This window comes from Lolium rigidum, chromosome 5 (genome assembly GCF_022539505.1).
Source record: "Lolium rigidum isolate FL_2022 chromosome 5, APGP_CSIRO_Lrig_0.1, whole genome shotgun sequence".
Lineage (NCBI taxonomy): Eukaryota > Viridiplantae > Streptophyta > Magnoliopsida > Poales > Poaceae > Lolium > Lolium rigidum.
The window spans coordinates 45,728,772-45,733,584 of NC_061512.1; positions in this window are offsets into that span (position 1 = coordinate 45,728,772).

A 4,813-nucleotide genomic window follows, 5' to 3' on the forward strand; every position below is an offset into this window, starting at 1 on the left:
ATACTGATATGTGCAATAGATGTTATGATCGACATGGAGAACAAGTTGTGGTCACTGATTCCCGACATTCGTCCTGGACTTGTGTTGGTTAATATGGGTCTTGTCAATGTCTCATTTATAGTTTTTTAAAGTAACTTCCGGTCCAAATTTTGGACTAGAAATTTTCAGATGAACTATAACCGGGCATTGGTGGGGTCTCACTTGAGACCTTGTTGACTAAGTTGGAGTGCTTGCGGGACTTGTGATTAATAAATTTTCTGTAAATTTTCTATTCTTTCTTGTTGAAATTTGTGTTATTTCTTGTTCTAGAAGACCTCTCGGAAAAATTGTGCAAACCGACATACATATTCCAGATTTATTAATTCATGTGTAACCTGATTTTTTTGTTAGCCACATACATGCGATTAATACAAATCAACATATTATCATAACTCTTAACAGATATCATGGTTATATATGTTTTAACATTGTTGATTTGGAGGTGCACCATTAATCCATATGTCCACAAAAAATCGGCATATGCGTGGTGGATAAAGCGCCTGACCCGATGGCTTCTCGGGCGGGTTTTACGAAGTGTTGTGACATCATCAAGGCCGACATTCATGCAACCTTCCATCAGCTTTACCATCTTGATGCAGGGGCACTCCGAAAAATTAATTCCTCCCTCATTGTGCTTATCCCTAAAACTAGTCACAATGGGAAGTATCATAGACTAGTATCATACATATGATACTAGTTTATGATACACCACCTACAATGTATAGTATCATGAATTAGTATCATAGTTCCATCATATTTAATGTTTTGTAGAATCTCAATGCAAATATGTGTACATGATGTGTTTGCCACTAAAATTTCTAGTTTTACGTGCTATGATACGGTATCTACCTATGATACTACTCTCACATCTCTCCTTATTAATTGATGTGCCACATAAGATTTTTGCCTACATGCCATGCATGATAATACCTATGATACTTCCATTGTGGCTAGTCTAAGTAAGACGGAGCCAACCCCCTTCATGACTTCAGCCTGATCTACCTGGTCCACAATTTGATCAAGATGTTCACAAAGGTGCTGGCTAGCCGCTTGGAACCAAAGTGTATTTGTACTTAGCTTGACTTTTACTCTACATAGAATTAGATAAACACTGAAAATAGTTTGTATAAGATTTGGTGTTTGTTGTTCAGTTACCCTGGAATTGTTGTTATATGTCCCAAGAGGCAATATAAAGAGATCGAGCGGCGACCCTAGGGGTACACCAAAATCAATCTAGAATTTCTACAGTCAACACGCTCAGAGATATTCACCTTGCATCTGCTGATGCTTCCCAGGTGCTCGATGCCTTCATGTACACCATTGGGATCGATTGATCGAGCGAGATTTTCAGTTAGGTCGGTGGGAACCCCTATCGAGATTTTTTGATACGTCGGTGGGTCTCCCACGTGTCACATGTCATAAAGCTATCAATTGTTCAAAGACCAGTTAACCTAGAACCCGATGTGGTGAGATGAAGCTTGACTGATAATAAATGTTTTTCAACTTTGTCAGTTTACAAGTTGCTTGAAATAAATGTTGCCGGTTCTAACAAAATAGATAGATTTGAAAATCAAAGTTATCTTTGAAAATAAAGATTTTTGGTGGAAAGTATATGATGCTATTTTGACTACAGATAACTTAAAGAAAAGAAACTAGACGGTTCCCCTAGCTGCTACTTCTGTAATTGAGGTGAGAATGCAAACCATTTGTTTTTCTCTTGTGTTGTTGATACGGTACGGTGGCTTGGTGTAAAGAAATGAGCCTAACTCACTTGGTTAGGAAACTCGATTACAACCTAGCCACTTAGATTTAAGTCCCGAGGGACACATATTTAGGTTTTTATTATTTTAAAAAATCACTATAGAGGCTTTCCCTATTGTATTCGTTTCCAAAAAGTGGATTGGGGTATTATTGGCTCCTGTGTGGGTGCTAATAGTTGTCTTTCAAATCGTTGGCAATGTTTGGTTTGGTTGTATGCTTATATGCCATGGGACAAGAAGTTCTTTGCTGTGTTAACTGCTGATGTTTTTTGGGCCATTTATACTACCAGAAACAAGATAACGTCTGAGGTTTTTGTGCTAAGGTCTCTTGTGTCAGTGATCTTCAATATTTGTTTGTTTCTGAATTATTGCGCAGGTCTATACTTGAAGGAAGAAGCTGTGAAGATGAAGATGGAGGCAAAACAAAAGCAACTGATTGAGAAGGCCGGCCACCAATATGGTCAAAGTGTTCCGTGCAAGGGATGATGTCGTGCAAGCTCTAGCTTCAGGTACAGTGGCGATCCAAGCATCTTGAACATGTTTGATGTCTCATGTTTGCAGTGGACCTTGATGGTCTTGAACTGTGTTTTTGTTTTTTGTTCTGTTCATCCTAAGCTTCTGTTAGGATCTGCGTTAGTGTCATTAGGTTTTTGCCCCGCAGTGGATACTCCATTTTGAGTATCTATGAGTGGGCTTTCTGGTGGTGCAATGGCGACGTCTTTCCAGTTCATGTCTTCTACGTTCATGGTCTCTTTGTTCCAAAGACTGTATTTCGTGGCCCGTTTGAAAAAAAAGTATTTACATACACTTATGTGACGTATAGGTTGGTGTCAACAAGTATTCCGTCCGGTACTACTACTTTGGATGGCATCACGATTTGGACTCCCTATCGAGTCCTACCGGTACTACTAATTTGGACGGCGTTCGAATCGTATCCGATCCGATTCGTATTTAGTATTTGTTGCTTACGTCGTGGCTACTCTACCTGCCTACAGCCAGCTAAATATATATGCAACGACGGGCAAACCTGTGGATCAATCTTCCTGCACATCAAGCACATTGGCGTCTCAACTCTCAAGGGGACGCCATGGCGCCTTCAAGGAAAAGCCGAGGAGTAAAGGCATGCGCGCCCAAGACTCGGACACCGTGGAAGCTGCCGATGGATCTCCTGCTCGAGATCGTCGCGCGCTCCAACTACCGCACGCTTATCCGCTGTGCCGCCACTTGCAGACTCCTCCGGCGTGAGATCCTCAGCCCGCTTGTCTACCGCCGGATTACCCAAGCGTCTCCGTCCATCCTCGCCTATCTCTGCGACGACGCCAAGAAGCCCCTCGCCCTGCTCCATCCAACTACCGGCCCCGCCCTCTCCTTCTGCCACAAACACGTCCTGCAATTCTTGTCACGCAGGGCCGTCACTAAGGCTGGACGCGAGCTGGCTCGAGCCAGGCTCGGTGCGAGCCATCATTCAGCTCGCTGTTTTTGAGCTCGGCTCGGTCCGGCTCGTTAGGCCAACGAGCTGGAAAAAAGGGCTCGGCCCGAGCTTTGCGTTTGCTCGGTCCAGCTCGGTGCAGCTCGCGAGCCAAGCACAAATGAGTCACTGCCATGTGGGTCCAACCTCTGCACCAGCGTTAGGAGCGACCAGAGCGGCGGTGATGGCAGGGCGGCGAGGGCGAGTGTGGTGCCGGAGCAGGGAGGGTGCTGCTGGTGGTGAGGACGACCTTGTGCTGCGGGATGGTGAGGAGCAGCGAAGGAAACCTTCGGCTGCTGACCGGCGCTGTTGGCCATTGGCGCTAGGGCACGTCTCCATGGACGAGGACGAGGGTGCAGGTGGTGGCGCGGCGTCCAGTGGAGGGGGCTAGCAGCGATGTGAGGAGAGGAGCGAGAAGAACGGCGAGCGAAATCGGGACGGCGGCGGTGGGTGTTCTGCTTGGCGGCGGCTGGCATGGTGGCTAGCAATTTTCTCTCGATCTGGATGGGGAGGAGAAATGTACGTGACCTAATCTGCCTTGCTCCCTCTTCTAACGGGCCAGAATCAGCCCAATCTCCCACTATGGCCTTCTCTGGTTTCGTAAAAAAAAAATACCGCGACGGCAAAAGCCCGTGACGGTCCCAAAATATGGGCTCGGCTCGGTGTGCCTTCTTCGCGGGCCGAGCCAGGCTCGGGGCGAGCCCAAGAAAACTCGGGCCGAGCTAAAAGCTCGGCCCGTTCGTCCAGCCTTAGCCGTCACACTCCTCAGCAGATACAAACCCGTGGCGTCTCGTCGCGGCCTTGTCGCCCTCGCCCGCATAAAAATGAAGAACAGACCCGAGGCCGAGAGCGGCTCCGATATGTGTGTGTACGACCCTATGAGCGGCGCACAGACATTCTTCCCCGGCCCGCCCGAGAGCCGGAGGCGCAGTCCATACCGCGCCCCCAAGTACTTCTTGCTCACCTCTGCCGACGGCATCGATAGCTCCTTTCTGCTGTTGGTCTTCCGTGACTATGGATGCTTCTACAACTACAGACATAGCGTCTCAGTAAGTGGTAAATGGAAGCATGTATGGTATGGGAGCGAAGATGACTTCCCGTGTTGGTCTCTCAAAGAGCGCGGCAACCCCGCTATCCTCGGCCGTGGCGTTCTCCACTGGCTAACGTACCATGGCAACAAAATAGTAAGCTTCGATTTGGGCACAAAGGAGCCGGGCTCGCTGAACCTCCCTCCTAAATGCAACGTTAACAACGGCGGTAACCAACTCTACTTGGCGACGACGCCAGATAGAAAACGGCTGAAACTGTTCTCCATTCAACGGTTCATCATGTTTGTGTGGCTACAACTCCCAGTCACAGCAGCAGGTGGTAGTGGTTGGTGGCTGGAGAGTGTGATCCACATGGAGGAGAAGCTCCGATCGCTAGACCCTCATATCAAACATATTGAGTTTGAGGGCAACGGGAACACGACCGGTGAGGTTGTGTTTCTGGTGGACACTTATAATCGTAGTGATACCATCATCGTCTTTGACTTGGAGACCAAGAA